General features: G+C 47.3%; 1 long non-coding RNA gene across 1 annotated transcript in view; it reads left to right on the top strand.

Moving 5' to 3' along the window:
• Window positions 1-1,613: 1,613 nt before the first annotated feature.
• Window positions 1,614-19,306, top strand: part of LOC121577224 — a 32,016-nt gene continuing 14,323 nt past the window's right edge. Inside the window, exon 1 of the long non-coding RNA XR_006002586.1 lies at window positions 1,614-1,894. This is a non-coding gene — a long non-coding RNA (uncharacterized LOC121577224). The remainder of the gene's footprint in view (window positions 1,895-19,306) is intronic.

Here is a 19,306-nt window from a genome sequence, read left to right as displayed (position 1 = left end):
AGAGAGAGAGCGAGAGAGAGAGAGAGAGAGAGAGAGAGAGAGAGATAGATAGAGAGTTTTCATGAAGAATGCAAAAACCTAAGAAAGGAATTGAGGAACCTATCTAACCAAAAACACAGAGACACAGATGTTTTATTTTTTTAAACCTTTATTTAACCAGGCAAGTCAGTTAAGAACAAATTCTTATTTACAATGACGGCCTACCAAAAGGCAAAAGGCCTCCTGTGGGGACGTGGGCTGGGATTAAAAATATAGGACAAAACACACATCACGACAAGAGAGACGCCACAACACTACATAAAGAGAGACACCACAACACTACATAAAGAGAGACACCACAACACTACATAAAGAGAGACACCACAACACTACATAAAGAGAGACCTAAGACAACAACATAGCATGGCAGCAACACATGACAACACAGCATGGTAGCAACACCACATGACACCACATGATAGTCCCGTGTAGCTCAATTGGTAGAGCATGGCATGGTAGCAACACAACATGGTAGCAACACAACATGGCAGCAACACAACATGGTAGCAACACAACATGGTAGCAACACAACATGGTAGCAGCACAAAACATGGTACAAACATTATTGGGCACAGACAACAGCACAAAGGGCAAGAAGGTAGAGACAACAATACATCAGGCGAAGCAGCCATAACTGTCAGTAAGAGTGTCCATGATTGAGTCTTTGAATGAAGAGATGGAGATAAAACTGTCCAGTTTGAGTGTTTTTTGCAGCTCGTTCCAGTCGCTAGCTGCAGCGAACTGAAAAGAGGAGCGACCCAGGGATGTTTGTGCTTTGGGGACCTTTAACAGAATGTGACTGGCAGAACGGGTGTTGTATGTGGAGGATGAGGGCTGCAGTAGGTATCTCAGATAGGGGGGAGTGAGGCCTAAGAGGGTTTTATAAATAAGCATCAACCAGTGGGGATCTTGCGACGGGTACACAGAGATGACTAGTTTACAGAGGAGTATAGAGTGCAGTGATGTGTCCTATAAGTAGCATTGGTGGCAAATCTGATGGCCGAATGATAAAGAACATCTAGCCACTCGAGAGCAACCTTACCTGCCGATCTATAAATTAAGTCTCTGTAATCTAACATGGGTAGGATGGTCATCTGAATCAGGGTTAGTTTGGCAGCTGGGGTGAAAGAGGAGCGATTACGATAGAGGAAACCAAGTCTAGATTTAACCTTAGCCTGCAGCTTTGATATGTGCTGAGAGAAGGACAGTGTACCATCTAGCCATACTCCCAAGTACTCATATTTTTTCGTTATTTAGCCCCCCGAAAAGGCTCACCAGGAAGCACACAATGTCATGACTCGTGTTTTGTCCTTAATTTTATTTTAAATTAAATGACCACAGGTCATAAACCTGAAATACAACAAACAAATAATGACAATATATTATTCAAATATACAATTTAAATATATTATTCAAATAATATAATATAATAATAATGTAAATAATGAAAATCAAATAAGCCTGCAACATCATCAAAAATGTGGTAAATCTGGTTTAAAACAACATTGACTACATCACCCAGAATGCCTAGCGCCAGAGGAGCATGCCCAGTGACTCTGCCGTCACTGGTTGCTATGGACGCTGTCACAGGACATAGAACCCATGCCACCACATGCCTCGTCCAAAGGATTTACACACGCACAAACGCAACATAACGCGGCACTCCACCATGGATCACCGAACCAAACCACCGCTAACACCACCGCCACCAGAAAACAGCAGAGTGCTCCGAACAATCAGCACAACGCAAATGGCTGATAATGATAGCCTAATGCTATACAGCATCTGGGTCGCTGAGCTACCGCACCCAGCGAGCTACAAGCTACTCTCAGCCAACTAACACCGACACAGTGAGGTAAACGTTCAGTGCTCAAACATATAAGTGACTTAAACATTAATGCTAGACTGTGAGTAGTTCGCAGTTACATACCCCAACGGGCTGTGTGCTCCTGATGATTGTCTGCGGTGAAATGATTACCAGCTGCCATAATTTAAGTGTGCACATAACGTAACATATATGAGCATCTAAGAAACTTAATGAAATCACTCGTTCCCCATTTAATTGAACACATCAGACCCATTTGCTTCTCTTTTATCTATTTATATATTTATTTTTTTATTTTTTATTTTCCTGAGTGAGCTAGAAGTCTCAACACTGCCTGAGCTATGTTGTTGAAGTAAATTGAGAAGAGCGCTCTTTGAAAGAGGTAGTTAGCAAACCAGGCCAAAGACCCCTCAGAGACACCAATACGCCTTAGCCGGCCCACAAGGATGGAATAGTCAATAAAAATAGCAGCACAACATTGCTTAGAATCAAGGGCAATGGTGACATCATTTAGGACCTTTAAGGTTGCAGTGACACATCCATAACATGAGCGGAAACCAGATTGCATACCAGAGAGAATACTTTAGACATCAAGAAAGCCAGTCAGCTGATTATTGACAAGTTTTCCCAACACTTTTGATAAACAGGTCAAGATAGAAATTGGCCTATAACGGTTAGGATCAGCTTGATCTCCCCCTTTAAATAAAGGACGCACCGTGGCTGCCTTCCAAGCAATGGGAACCTCCCCAGAGAGGAGAGACAGGTTAAAAAGGTCAGAGACAGGCTTGGCGATGATAGGGGCAGCAACCTTAAAGAAGAAAGGGTCTAAACCATCTGACCCAGATGTTTTTTTGGGGTCAAGTTTAAGGAGCTCCTTTAGCACCTCGGACTCAGTGACCCCCTGCAGGGAGAAGCTGTGTAGCGGGGGAAAAATAGGGAGGAGCATCGGGGCTAGTCACATTAGAAGGGCTGGGAGATGAGGAAGTGTTGGACGGTCAAGGAGGCATGGCTGAGTCAAATAGGAATCCTGACTTAATGAAGTGGTGATTAAAGAGCTCAGCCATGTGCTCCTTGTCAGTGACAACCACATCGTCAACATTAAGGGACATGGGCAGCTGTGAGGAGGAGGGTTTATTCTCCAGGTCTTTCACCGTTTTCCAGAACCTCTTGGGTTAGACGCAGAGAGAGAACTGCTCCTTAAAGTAACTAACTTTGGCCTTACGGATAGCCTGAATGCACTTATTTCTCATTTACCTGAACGAGAGCCAGTCAGCCCGAGTATTTGTGTGCTGAGCCTTTTGCCAAATGGAATTCTTGAGGTGGAGTAACTCTGCCAGATCAAGGTCGAACCAGGGGCTGAGAACCTGAGCCTACACCTTCACTATGGTGAAACACTAAAACAGTACAGAAATAAACTAAGAAAAAATAAAGAACAATCCATAGAATCTGACCACTTCTGGGAAAATTTGAACACACTAAACAAACAACAACATGAAGAGTTATGGATGGAGATGTATGGATAAACCACTTCTCCAATCTTTCTGGCCCTATAACAAACAAACAGCAAAAACATATACATGATCAATTAAAATCGTAGAGTCAGCTATTAAAGACTACCAGAACCCACTGGATTCTCCAATTACATTGAATGAACTACAGGACAAAATACAAACCCTCCAACCCAAAAAAGCCTGTGGTGTTGATGGTATCCTCAATTAATTAATACTAAGGAAGTCTCGAGGTTTTGCTCGCCTGAGGTAGAGTATCTTATGATAAGCTGTAGACCACACTATTTACCAAGAGAGTTTTCATCTATATTTTTCATAGCTGTATATTTACCACCACAAACCAATGCTGGCATTGAGATTGCACTGAATGAGTTGTACAAGGCCATAAATCAACAGGAAAACGTTCATCCAGATGCAGCGCTCCTAGTGGCCGGGGACTTTAATGCAGGGAAACTTAAATCCGTTCTACCTAATTTCTACCAGCATGTTAAATGTGCAACCAGAGGAAAAAAAACTCTAGACCACCTTTACTCCACACACAGAGACGCATACAAAGCTCTCCCTCGCCCTCCATTTGGCAAATCTGACCATAACTCTATCCTCCTGATTCCTGCTTATAAGCAAAAACTAAAGCAGGAAGCACCAGTGACTCGGTTAATAAAAAAGTGGTCAGATGACGCAGATGCTAAGCTACAGGACTGTTTTGCTAGCACAGACTGGAACATGTTCCGGGATTATTCAGACAGCATTGAGGAGTACACCACATCAGTCACTGGCTTCATCAATAAGTGCATCGATGACGTCATCCCCACAGTGACCGTACGTACATACCCCAACCATAAGCCATGGATTACAGGCAACATCCGCACTGAGCTAAAGGGTAGAGCTGCCGCTTTCAAGGAACGGGACTCTAACCCGGACGCTTATAAGAAATCCCGCTATGCCCTCCGACGAACCATCAAACAGGCAAAGAGTCAATACAGGGCTAAGATTGAATCGTACTACACTGGCTCTGACGCTCGTCGGATGTGGCAGGGCTTGAAAACTATTACAGACTACAAAGGGAAGCACAGCCGCGAGCTGCCCAGTGACACAAGCCTACCAGACGAGCTAAACCACTTCTATGCTCGCTTCGAGGCAAGCAACACTGAAGCATGCATGAGAGCACCAGCTGTTCCGGATGACTATGTGATCACGCTCTCCGTAGCCGATGTGAGTAAGACTTTTAAGCAGGTCAACATTCACAAGCCGCAGGGCCAGACGGATTACCAGGACGTGTACTCCGAGCATGTGCTGACCAACTGGCAAGTGTCTTCACTGACATTTTCAACATGTCCCTGACTGAGTCTGTAATACCAACATGTTTCAAGCAGACCACCATAGTCCCCGTGCCCAAGGACTCTAAGATAACCTGCCTAAATGACTACCGACCCGTAGCACTGACGTCTGTAGCCATGAAGTGCTTTGAAAGGCTGGTCATGGCTCACATCAACAGCATTATCCCAGAAACCCTAGACCCACTCCAATTTGCATACCGCCCCAACAGATCCACAGATGATGCAATCTCTATTGCACTCCACACTGCCCTTTCCCACCTGGACAAGAGGAACACCTACGTGAGAATGCTATTCATTGACTACAGCTCAGCATTCAACACCATAGTGCCCTCTAAGCTCATCACTAAGCTAAGGATCCTGGGACTAAACACCTCCCTCTGCAACTGGATCCTGGACTTCCTGACGGGCCGCCCCCAGGTGGTAAGGGTAGGTAACAACACATCTGCCACACTGATCCTCAACACGGGGGCCCCCTCAGGGGTGCGTGCTCAGTCCCCCTCCTGTACTCTCTGTTCACCCATGACTGCATGGCCAGGCACGACTCCAACACCATCATTAAGTTTGCCGACGACACAACAGTGGTAGGCCTGATCACCGACAACGATGAGACAGCCTATAGGGAGGAGGTCAGAGACCTGGCCGTGTGGTGCCAGGACAACAACCTCTCCCTCAACGTGACCAAGACAAAGGAGATGATTGTGGACTACACGAAAAAAAAGAGGACTGAGCACGCCCCCATTCTCATCGACAGGGCTGTAGTGGAACAGGTTGAGAGCTTCAAGTTCCTTGGTGTCCACATCACCAACGAACTATCATGGTCCAAACACACCAAGACAGTCGTGAAGAGGGCACGACAAAGCCTACTCCCCCTCAGGAGACTGAAAAGATTTGGCATGGGTTCTCAGATCCTCAAAAAATTATACAGCTGCACCATCGAGAGCATCCTGACTGGTTGCATCACCGCCTGGTATGGCAACTGCTTGGCCTCCGACCGCAAGGCACTACAGAGGGTAGTGCGTACGGCCCAGTACATCACTGGGGCCAAGCTTCCTGCCATCCAGGACCTCTATACCAGGCGGTGTCAGAGGAAGGCCCTCAAAATTGTCAAAGACTCCAGCCACCCTAGTCATAGACTGTTCTCCCTGCTACCGCACGGCAAGCGGTACCGGAGTGCCAAGTCTAGGTCCAAAAGACTTCTCAACAGCTTCTACCCCCAAGCCATAAGACTCCTGAACAGCTAATCATGGCTACCCAGACTATTTGCACTGCCCCCCCCACCCCATCCTTTTTACGCTGCTGCTACTCTGTTAATTATTTATGCATAGTCACTTTAACTCTACCCACATGTACATATTACTTCAACTATCTCAACTAGCCGGTGCCCCCGCACATTGACTCTGCACCGGTACCCCCCTGTATATATAGCCTCCCTACTGTTATTTTATTTTACTTCTGCTCTTTTTCTCTCAACACTTTTTTTGTTGTTGTTTTATTTGTACTTTTTTTGTAAAAAATAAATGCACTGTTGGTTAAGGGCTGTAAGTAAGCATTTCACTGTAATATCTGCACCTGTTGTATTCGGCGCATGTGACCAATACAATTTGATTTGATTTGATTTGATTTAAATGAAAAAAATATACAGACCACAAATTCCAATTGGCTATACTTCAACTCTTTAACATCATCCTCAGCTCTGGCATCTTCCCCAATATTTGTAACCAAGGACTGATCACCCCAATCCACAAAAGTAGAGACAAATTTGACCCCAATAACTACTGTGGGATATGCGTCAACAGCAACCTTGGGAAAATAAATGTATGCACGCATGACTGTAAGTCGCTTCGGATAAAAGCGTCTGCTAAATGGCTTATTATTATATTATATTATAAAATCCTCTACATAATCATTAACAGCAGACTCGTACATTTCCTCAGTGAAAAATGTACTGAGCAAATGTCAATTTGGCATTTTACCAAATTACCGTATGACATACCACGTATTCACCCTGCACACCCTAATTGACAAACAAACAAACAAAACCAAAGGCAAAGTCTTCTCATGCTTTGTTGACAAGTGTGCGGTTCAAATTGGCAAAAAAAACACATTTCTTTCCTCAGGGCCGTGGGGTGAGGCAGGGATGCAGCTTGAGCCCCACCCTCTTCAACATGTATAAACACAATACTACTATATACAGTGGGGAGAACAAGTATTTGATACACTGCCGATTTTGCAGGTTTTCCTACTTACAAAGCATGTAGAGGTCTGTAATTTTTACCATAGGTACACTTCAACTGTCAGAGATGGAATCAAAAAAAAAAATCCAGAAAATCACATTGTATGATTTTTAAGTAATTAATTTGCATTTTTTTGCATGACATAAGTATTTGATACATCAGAAAAGCAGAACTTAATATTTGGTACAGAAACCTTTGTTTGCAATTACAGAGATTATACGTTTCCTGTAGGTCTTGACCAGGTTTGCACACACTGCAGCAGGGATTTTGGCCCACTCCTCCATACAGACCTTCTCCAGATCCTTCAGGTTTCGGGGCTGTCGCAGGGCAATACGGACTTTCAGCTCCCTCCAAAGATTTTCTATTGGGTTCAGGTCTGGAGACTGGCTAGGCCACTCCAGGACCTTGAGATGCTTCTTACGGAGCCACTCCTTCGTTGCCCTGGCTGTGTGTTTCGGGTCGTTGTCATGCTGGAAGACCCAGCCACGACCCATCTTCAATGCTCTTACTGAGGGAAGGAGGTTGTTGGCCAAGATCTCACGATACATGGCCCCATCCATCCTCCCCTCAATACGGTGCAGTCGTCCTGTTCTCTTTGCAGAAAAGCATCCCCAAAGAATGATGTTTCCACCTCCATGCTTCACGGTTGGGATGGTGTTCTTGGGGTTGTACTCATCCTTCTTCTTCCTCCAAACACGGCGAGTCTCTACCTCTGACTCCATCTCTACCTCTGACTCCATCTCTACCCCTGACTCCATCTCTACCTCCGACTCCATCTCTACCTCCGACTCCATCTCTACCTCTGACTCCATCTCTATCTCTGACTCCATCTCTATCTCTGACTCCATCTCTACCTCTGACTCCATCTCTACCTCCGACTCATCTCTACCTCTGACTCCATCTCTACCTCCGACTCCATCTCTAGATCCGACTCCATCTCTACCTCTGACTCCATCTCTAGCTCCGACTCCATCTCTACCTCTGACTCCATCTCTACCTCTGACTCCATCTCTACCTCCGACTCCATCTCTATCTCTGACTCCATCTCTACCTCTGACTCCATCTCTACCTCCGACTCCATCTCTATCTCTGACTCCATCTCTAGCTCCGACTCCATCTCTACCTCTGACTCCATCTCTACCTCTGACTCCATCTCTAGCTCCGACTCCATCTCTACCTCCGACTCCATCTCTACCTCCGACTCCATCTCTACCTCCGACTCCATCTCTACCTCTGACTCCATCTCTACCTCCGACTCCATCTCTACCTCCGACTCCATCTCTACCTCCAACTACCTCATCCCCATATTGTTATTTATTTTGCTCATTTGCACCCCAGTATCTCTATTTGCACATCATCTTCTGAACGTCTATCACTCCAGTGTTAATACTAAATTGTAATTATTTTTCACTATGGCCTATTTATTGCCTTACCTCCATAACTTACTACATTTGCACACACTGTATATAGATTTTCTATTGTGTTATTGACTGTACGTTTTGTTTATTCCATATGTAACTCTGTGTTGTTGTTGTTTTTATCGCACTGCTTTGCTTTATCTTGGCCAGGTCGCAGTTGTAAATGAGAACTTGTTCTCAACTGGCCTACCTGGTTAAATAAAGGTGAAATAAAATTTATAAAAAATAAAAATAAGTAATGCATGCAGAGCAGAATTAGGCCGATACCCGCCAATTATCCAAATCCAGAAAAGAGCTGTTAAATTCTACAACCACCTAAAAGGAAGCGATTCCCAAACCTTCCATAACAAAGCCATCACCTACAGAGAGATGAACCTGGAGAAGAGTCCCCTAAGCAAGCTGGTCCTGGGGCTCTGTTCACAAACACAAACAGACCCCACAGACCCCCAGGACAGCAACACAATTAGATCCAACCAAATCATGAGAAAGCATAAAGATAATTACTTTAGAAAGAATTAACAAAAAAAACAGAGCAAACTAGAATGCTATTTGGCCCTAAGCAGAGAGTTCACAGTGTCAGAATACCTGACCACTGTGACTGACCCAAACTTAAGGAAAGCTTTGACTATGTACAGACTCAGTGAGCATAGCCTTGCTATTGAGAAAGCCGCCGTAGGCAGACCTGGCTCTCAAGAGAAGACAGGCTATGTGCACACTGCCCACAAAATGAGGTGGAAACTGAGCTGCACTTCCTAACTTCCTGCCAAATGTATGACCATATTAGAGACACATATTTCCCTCAGATGACACAGACCCACAAAGAACCTCCCATATCTATTGGGTGAAATACCACAGTGTGCCATCACAGCAGCAAGATTTGTGACCTGTTGCCACAAGAAAAGGGCAACCAGTGAAGAACAAACACCATTGTAAATACAACCCATATTTATGTTTATTTATTTTCCCATTTGTACTTTAACTATTTGCACATCACTACAACACTGTATATTGACATAATATGACATTTGAAATGTGTTTATTATTTTGGAACATCTGAGTGTAAGGATCACTGTTAATATTTATTGTTTTTTTCATTTTTGTTTGAGAGAGAGAGAGAGAGAGAGAGAGAGAGAGAGAGAGAGAGAGAGAGAGAGAGAGAGAGAGAGAGAGAGAGAGAGAGAGAGAGAGAGAGAGAGAGAGAGAGAGAACTCTAGCTCAGAGGAATTTGTCTATTTTTTCCTACAGAGAAAATCAAAACCATGCATTTAACGATAGTCCAGTCACTGGTGGATTCTGGTAGCACTTGATTGGGTTTATTTCTATTCCTACATTTTAAACTAACTTGTGCCTGCTGTAATCAGTAGCAACTAATGAGATAAACAACAGAGGGCGCTCTAGGACATACTTCAGTTGTCTCAATGTCTACTTTCCTTTACTGTGCTGTCTGAGCACAACGTTGTACTGAATTAATTAATTGAAATGTTAACAAATTAGTGTGCTTTAGTATGCATGTACAGGTGTGCACATTAACACACCTGAAGGATATATTATATGCTAAATGGCATATTGTTATTAGAAGCCACCATATTAGATGCTTTTGGGATCTGGGTGTCTCATTTCAGAGGGGTGTGGGGGAGAGAGAGGCCACAAGGAGCATATCTGTTCTCATCTCTCCCTCCATTCTAGCTCTGACTCTGCGCTGACTCCATCTCTAGATCTGTTCTCCTCCCTCCATTCTAGCTCTGACCCCATCTCTATCTCCGACTCCATCTCTACCTCTGACTCCATCTCTATCTCTGACTCCATCTCTATCTCTGACTCCATCTCTATCTCTGACTCCATCTCTACCTCCGACTCCATCTCTAGATCCGACTCCATCTCTACCTCCGACTCCATCTCTATCTCTGACTCCATCTCTATCTCTGACTCCATCTCTACCTCCGACTCCATCTCTACCTCCGACTCATCTCTATCTCTGACTCCATCTCTACCTCCGACTCCATCTCTAGATCCGACTCCATCTCTACCTCCGACTCCATCTCTACCTCTGACTCCATCTCTACCTCCGACTCCATCTCTACCTCCGACTCCACCTCTACCTCCGACTCCACCTCTACCTCCGACTCCATCTCTACCTCCGACTCCACCTCTACCTCCGACTCCATCTCTACCTCCGACTCCATCTCTACCTCCGACTCCATCTCTACCTCCTCTGACTCCATCTCTACCTCCGACTCCATCTCTACCTCCGACTCCATCTCTACCTCCTCTGACTCCATCTCTACCTCCGAATCCATCTCTACCTCCGACTCCATCTCTTATAAGGCTGCTGTTGACACTCCTGTCTTTTCCCTTTTCTTTATCTCCTTCATCCTTTTGGATGGAAGGAGGGAGGGAGGTTGGAAGGTTGGCTGGCTTGCTGGAAACATGGATGGATGGCTGGCTGAGAAAGACACTCCGAGGCTGTATTGAGCAATCAGGGGATTTGTGTGTTGGCTGAGAGACAATATGGGACACTGCCATGACAGCTGAACTAGTCCTGATATTTATCTAGTGTTGTTGCAGGGAGGCCCAGGAATGTCTAGTTGCTTGCCCATCAGCTTAGCTAAGAATACAGTCAGTTTGTGTTTGTGTGTCTAGGGGTGTGGAGTGGGGTTGGGTGGGCGGGGGGTTAGTGATGCGCGGGTCAGCTATTTGTTCACCCGCACCCGCCCACAATTGCTGATAACCCGCCCGCAACCACCCGTCTATATGTGATAAAGTGAAAATCTGAGGCCAGCACCCGACCCTAACATGCTAATATAGAAAATGCGCTGTACAGTCAAAGATGGCGGAACAATTTTTTTACAGGACATTTTAGATAGGCCTATGTTTCTGCTTATAATTTCCGACATTTTGGTAGGCTATTTGTTATAAGTCATATATCTATAATTAGATACATGCAGCTTCTCTTCTGTCATTACTTGTTGCCCTAGAAGACTAAATAAACCCCTGCTCACCAGAATAATGACATAAATTGATAGAACAAATGCTTCATTCTAGCTGCCATGGTAAAGTTAGTTTTCTCGTTCCTCCTTCATCTATACTTCTCTCAGGCAGCAAAGTTGTTTAGGGACCGGGGAGAAAATGCAATAACAAAAAAATATACACTACCGGTCAAACGTTTCAGAACACCTACTCATTCAAGGGTTTTTCTTTATTTTTGCTATTTTCTACATTGTAGAATAATAGTGAAGACATCACAACTATGAAATAACACATGTGGAATCATGTAGAAACCAAAAAAGTGTTAAACAAATCGAAATATATTTTGTGTTTGAGATTCTTCAAATAGCCACGCTTTGCCTTGATGACAGCTTTGCACACTCTTAGCATTGTCTCAACCAGCTTCACCTGGAATGCTTTTCTAACAGTCTTGAAGGAGTTCCCACATATGCTGAGCACTTGTTGGCTGCTTTTCCTTCACTCTGCGGTCCGACTCATCCCAAACCATTTCAATTTGGTTGAGGTCGGGGGATTGTGGAGGCCAGGTAATCTGATGCAGCACTCCATCACTCTCCTTCTTGGTAAAATAGCCCTTACACAGCCTGGAGGTGTGTTGGGTCATTGTCCTGTTGAAAAACAAATGATAGTCCCACTAAGCCCATACCAGATGGGATGGCGTATCGCTGCAGAATGCTGTAGTAGCCATGCTGGTTAAGCGTGCCTTGAATTCTAAATAAATCACAGACAGTGTCACCAGCAAACGCATTAAGGCAAAGGGTGGCTATTTGAAGAATCTCAAATATAAAATATATTTAACACTTTTTTGGTTAGGGTTAGGGTTATTTCATAGTTTTGATGTCTTCACTATTATTCTACAATGTAGAAACTAGTAAAAATAAAGATAAACCCTTGAATGAGTAGGTGTTCTGAAACTTTTGACCGGTAGTGTATACAGTGAGGGAAACAAGTATTTGATCCCCTGCTGATTTTGTACGTTTGCCCACTGACAAAGAAATTATCAGTCTATAATTTTAATGGTAGGTTTATTTGAACAGTGAGAGACAGAATAACAACCAAAAAATCCAGAAAAACCCATGTCAAAAATGTTATAAATTGATTTGCATTTTAATGAGGGAAATAAGTATTTGACCCCCTCTCAATCAGAAAGATTTCTGGCTCCCAGGTGTCTTTTATACAGGTAACGAGCTGAGATTAGAGCACACTCTTAAAGGGAGTGCTCCTAATCTCAGTTTGTTACCTGTATAAAAGACACCTGTCCACAGAAGCAATCAATCAATCAGATTCCAAACTCTCCACCATGGCCAAGACCAAAGAGCTATCCAAGGATGTCAGGGACAAGATTGTAGACCTACACAAGGCTGGAATGGGCTACAAGACCATCGCCAAGCAGCTTGGTGAGAAGGTGACAACAGTTGGTGCGATTATTCGCAAATGGAAGAAACACAAAATAACTGTCAATCTCCCTCGGTCTGGGGCTCCATGCAAGATCTCACCTCGTGGAGTTGCAATGATCATCAGAACGGTGAGGAATCAGCCCAGAACTACACGGGAGGATCTTGTCAATGATCTCAAGGCAGCTGGGACCATAGTCACCAAGAAAACAATTGGTAACACACTACGCCGTGAAGGACTGAAATCCTGCAGCGCTCACAAGGTCCCCCTGCTCAAGAATGCACAAATACAGGGCCGTCTGAAGTTTGCCAATGAACATCTGAATGATTCAGAGGAGAACTGGGTGAAAGTGTTGTGGTCAGATGAGACCAAAATGGAGCTCTTTGGCATCAACTCAACTCGCCGTGTTTGGAGGAGGAGGAATGCTGTCTATGACCCCAAGAACACCATCCCCACCGTCAAACATGGAGGTGGAAACACTATGCTTTGGGGGTGTTTTTCTGCTAAGGGGACATGACAACTTCACCGCATCAAAGGGACGATGGATGGGGCAATGTACCGTCAAATCTTGGGTGAGAACCTCCTTCCCTCAGCCAGGGCATTGAAAATGGTTAGTGGATGGGTATTCCAGCATGACAATGACCCAAAACACACGGCCAAGGCAACAAAGGAGTGGCTCAAGAAGAAGCACATTAAGGTCCTGGAGTGGCCTAGCCAGTCTCCAGACCTTAATCCCATAGAAAATCTGTGGAGGGAGCTGAAGGTTCAAGTTGCCAAACGTCAGCCTCGAAACCTTAATGACTTGGAGAAGATCTGCAAAGAGGAGTGGAACAAAATCCCTCCTGAGATGTGTGCAAACCTGGTGGCCAACTACAAGAAACGTCTGACCTCTGTGATTGCCAACAAGGGTTTTGCCACCAAGTACTAAGTCATGTTTTGCAGAGGGGTCAAATACTTATTTCCCTCATTAAAATGCAAATCAATTTATAGCATTTTTGACATGCGTTTTTCTGGATTTCTTTGTTGTTATTCTGTCTCTCACTGTTCAAATAAACCTACCATTAAAATTATAGACTGATCATTTCTTTGTCAGTGGGCAAACGTACAAAATCAGCAGGGGATCAAATACTTATTTCCCTCACTGTATATATGGAAATATTTTCCGGCCCACATTTCCAAATGACATCAGTTTGACCAGTTTTAAGGAAATTAAAAGCTTTTAAAATAACCCAACATGTTTTTGATAAGATTTCAGTTCGGCTTGGATGCATATTTAATGTGGTTGAAATACTATCGGCTTTTTTGATGCTGAGAAAGATAGCACCTCTACAGACGTTGCCGAACTGTTCATTCATTCTCTCAAGATGCTGAAATAAATAAAACATATTTCTCCACTCCCGAGTCAAAATGTACGTTTGGTCAAAATGTACATTTGGTCTATAGTTTTACTGCAAGAAATGCTTAATTCTGCAGGAGTTCATATTATATTAGGCTATATGAGAGTTTATGGACCTACAGTCAGTGTCTAGATTTCAGCTAGGCTACAATCCCATGTAATCCATCTGAACAGTACAGTTCCCTTGACGTGCCGTCTTGTGACTGTCGAATTTGTTTAGCGTCTCACAATCATCACACATAACGTAGCCGGCACTGCTATCATCCTCTTTTACCACTTCACCACATAACGTAGCCGGCACTGCTATCATCCTCTTTTACCACTTCACCACATAACGTAGCCGGCACTGCTATCATCCTCTTTTACCACTTCACCACATAACGTAGCCGCACTGCTATCATCCTCTTTACCACTTCACCACATAACGAGTCGGCACTGCTATCATCCTCTTTACCACTTCACCACATAACGTAGCCGGCACTGCTATCATCCTCTTTTACCACTTCACCACATAACGTAGCCGGCACTGCTATCATCCTCTTTTACCACTTCACCACATAACGTAGCCGGCACTGCTATCATCCTCTTTTACCACTTCACCACATAACGTAGCCGGCACTGCTATCATCCTCTTTACCACTTCACCACATAACGTAGCCGGCACTGCTATCATCCTCCTTTTACCACTTCACCACATAACGTAGCCGGCACTGCTATCATCCTCTTTTACCACTTCACCACATAACACAGCCGGCACTGCTATCATCCTCTTTTACCACTTCACCACATAACGTAGCCGGCACTGCTATCATCCTCTTTTACCACTTCACCACATAACGTAGCCGCACTGCTATCATCCTCTTTTACCACTTCACCACATAACGTAGCCGGCACTGCTATCATCCTCTTTTACCACTTCACCACATAACGTAGCCGGCACTGCTATCATCCTCTTTTACCACTTCACCACATAACGTAGCCGGCACTGCTATCATCCTCTTTTACCACTTCACCACATAACGTAGCGGCACTGCTATCATCCTCTTTACCACTTCACCACATAACGAGCCGGCACTGCTATCATCCTCTTTACCACTTCACCACATAACGTAGCCGGCACTGCTATCATCCTCTTTTACCACTTCACCACATAACGTAGCCGGCACTGCTATCATCCTCTTTTACCACTTCACCACATAACGTAGCCGGCACTGCTATCATCCTCCTTTTACCACTTCACCACATAACGTAGCCGGCACTGCTATCATCCTCCTTACCACTTCACCACATAACGTAGCCGGCACTGCTATCATCCTCTTTTACCACTTCACCACATAACGAGCCGGCACTGCTATCATCCTCTTTACCACTTCACCACATAACGAGCCGGCACTGCTATCATCCTCTTTTACCACTTCACCACATAACGAGCCGGCACTGCTATCATCCTCTTTTACCACTTCACCACATAACGCAGCCGCACTGCTATCATCCTCTTTTACCACTTCACCACATAACGTAGCCGGCACTGCTATCATCCTCTTTTACCACTTCACCACATAACGTAGCCGGCACTGCTATCATCCTCTTTTACCACTTCACCACATAACGTAGCCGGCACTGCTATCATCCTCTTTTACCACTTCACCACATAACGTAGCCGGCACTGCTATCATCCTCTTTTACCACTTCACCACATAACGTAGCCGGCACTGCTATCATCCTCTTTTACCACTTCACCACATAACGTAGCCGGCACTGCTATCATCCTCCTTTACCACTTCACCACATAACGTAGCCGGCACTGCTATCATCCTCTTTTACCACTTCACCACATAACGTAGCCGGCACTGCTATCATCCTCTTTTACCACTTCACCACATAACGTAGCCGGCACTGCTATCATCCTCTTTTACCACTTCACCACATTAGACTACTGTTCTGCCCGTCCCTTATTTTAACTCTCCATTTCGCAGCTTTTCTCTTCTTGAATTAAACTCTGACATTGTCCTTTTTGTCTCAGTGGTTCGATGTTAAGTTTCCAAAAGCATTTGGCAGTTGGTGTGTTTTTGGAGCTACGGTTAGTGTGCAGCCTAAAGGGCCTAATAGCAGATACAAATAATGAAAGAAAAACCTCAGACCCTAAACCTGCCCGCCACCCACCAGCCCTTCATCCACACAGACCCTAAACCTGCCCGCCACCCACCAGCCCTTCATCCACACAGACCCTAAACCTGCCCGCCGCCCACCAGCCCTTCATCCACACAGACCCTAAACCTGCCCGCCGCCCACCAGCCCTTCATCCACACAGACCCTAAACCTGCCCACCACCAACCAGCCCTTCATCCACACAGACCCTAAACCTGCCTGCCCACCACCAACCAGCCCTTCATCCACACAGACCCTAAACCTGCCCGCCGCCCACCAGCCCTTCATCCACACAGACCCTAAACCTGCCCGCCACCCACCAGCCCTTCATCCACACAGACCCTAAACCTGCCCGCCACCCACCAGCCCTTCATCCACACAGACCCTAAACCTGCCCGCCGCCCACCAGCCCTTCATCCACACAGACCCTAAACCTGCCCGCCGCCCACCAGCCCTTCATCCACAGACCCTAAACCTGCCCACCACCAACCAGCCCTTCATCCACACAGACCCTAAACCTGCCTGCCCACCATCAACCAGCCCTTCATCCACACAGACCCTAAACCTGCCCGCCGCCCACCAGCCCTTCATCCACACAGACCCTAAACCTGCCCGCCACCCACCAGCCCTTCATCCACACAGACCCTAAACCTGCCCGCCACCCACCAGCCCTTCATCCACACAGACCCTAAACCTGCCCACCACCAACCAGCCCCTTCATCCACACAGACCCTAAACCTGCCTGCCCACCATCAACCAGCCCTTCATCCACACAGACCCTAAACCTGCCTCCGCCGCCCACCAGCCCTTCATCCACACAGACCCTAAACCTGCCCGCCGCCCACCAGCCCTTCATCCACACAGACCCTAAACCTGCCCGCCACCCACCAGCCCTTCATCCACACAGACCCTAAACCTGCCCGCCGCCCACCAGCCCTTCATCCACACAGACCCTAAACCTGCCCGCCGCCCACAGCCCTTCATCCACACAGACCCTAAACCTGCCCACCACCAACCAGCCCTTCATCCACACAGACCCTAAACCTGCCTGCCCACCACCAACCAGCCCTTCATCCACACAGACCCTAAACCTGCCCGCCGCCCACCAGCCCTTCATCCACACAGACCCTAAACCTGCCCGCCGCCCACCAGCCCTTCATCCACACAGACCCTAAACCTGCCCACCACCAACCAGCCCTTCATCCACACAGACCCTAAACCTGCCCGCCACCCACCAGCCCTTCATCCACACAGACCCTAAACCTGCCTGCCCACCACCAACCAGCCCTTCATCCACACAGACCCTAAACCTGCCCGCCACCCACCAGCCCTTCATCCACACAGACCCTAAACCTGCCCGCCACCCACCAGCCCTTCATCCACACAGACCCTAAACCTGCCCGCCGCCCACCAGCCCTTCATCCACACAGACCCTAAACCTGCCCGGGCCGCCCACCAGCCCTTCATCCACACAGACCCTAAACCTGCCCACCACCAACCAGCCCTTCATCCACACAGACCCTAAACCTGCCCGCCACCCACCAGCCCTTCATCCACACAGACCCTAAACCTGCCTGCCCACCACCAACCAGCCCTTCATCCACACAGACCCTAAACCTGCCCGCCACCCACCAGCCCTTCATCCACACAGACCCTAAACCTGCCCGCCACCCACCAGCCCTTCATCCACACAGACCCTAAACCTGCCCGCCGCCCACCAGCCCTTCATCCACACAGACCCTAAACCTGCCTGCCCGCCGCCCACCAGCCCTTCATCCACACAGACCCTAAACCTGCCCGCCGCCCACCAGCCCTTCATCCACACAGACCCTAAACCTGCCCGCCGCCCACCAGCCCTTCATCCACACAGACCCTAAACCTGCCCGCCGCCCCACCAGCCCTTCATCCACACAGACCCTAAACCTGCCCGCCGCCCACCAGCCCTTCATCCACACAGACCCTAAACCTGCCCACCACCAACCAGCCCTTCATCCACACAGACCCTAAACCTGCCCGCCACCCACCAGCCCTTCATCCACACAGACACTAAACCTGCCTGCCCACCACCAACCAGCCCTTCATCCACACAGACCCTAAACCTGCCCGCCACCCACCAGCCCTTCATCCACACAGACCCTAAACCTGCCCGCCACCCACCAGCCCTTCATCCACACAGACCCTAAACCTGCCCGCCACCCACCAGCCCTTCATCCACACAGACCCTAAACCTGCCTGGCCCACCACCAACCAGCCCTTCATCCACACAGACCCTAAACCTGCCCGCCGCCCACCAGCCCTTCATCCACACAGACTCTAAACCTGCCCGCCACCCACCAGCCCTTCATCCACACAGACCCTAAACCTGCCCGCCGCCCACCAGCCCTTCATCCACACAGACCCTAAACCTGCCCGCCGCCCACCAGCCCTTCATCCACACAGACCCTAAACCTGCCCACCACCAACCAGCCCTTCATCCACACAGACCCTAAACCTGCCTGCCCACCACCAACCAGCCCTTCATCCACACAGACCCTAAACCTGCCCGCCGCCCACCAGCCCTTCATCCACACAGACCCTAAACCTGCCCGCCGCCCACCAGCCCTTCATCCACACAGACCCTAAACCTGCCCACCACCAACCAGCCCTTCATCCACACAGACCCTAAACCTGCCCGCCACCCACCAGCCCTTCATCCACACAGACCCTAAACCTGCCTGCCCACCACCAACCAGCCCTTCATCCACACAGACCCTAAACCTGCCCGCCACCCACCAGCCCTTCATCCACACAGACCCTAAACCTGCCCGCCACCCACCAGCCCTTCATCCACACAGACCCTAAACCTGCCCGCCGCCCACCAGCCCTTCATCCACACAGACCCTAAACCTGCCTGCCCGCCGCCCACCAGCCCTTCATCCACACAGACCCTAAACCTGCCCGCCGCCCACCAGCCCTTCATCCACACAGACCCTAAACCTGCCCGCCGCCCACCAGCCCTTCATC

This window comes from Coregonus clupeaformis, unplaced genomic scaffold (assembly GCF_020615455.1).
Source record: "Coregonus clupeaformis isolate EN_2021a unplaced genomic scaffold, ASM2061545v1 scaf0736, whole genome shotgun sequence".
Lineage (NCBI taxonomy): Eukaryota > Metazoa > Chordata > Actinopteri > Salmoniformes > Salmonidae > Coregonus > Coregonus clupeaformis.
This window is presented reverse-complemented; position numbering and strand designations above follow the sequence as displayed.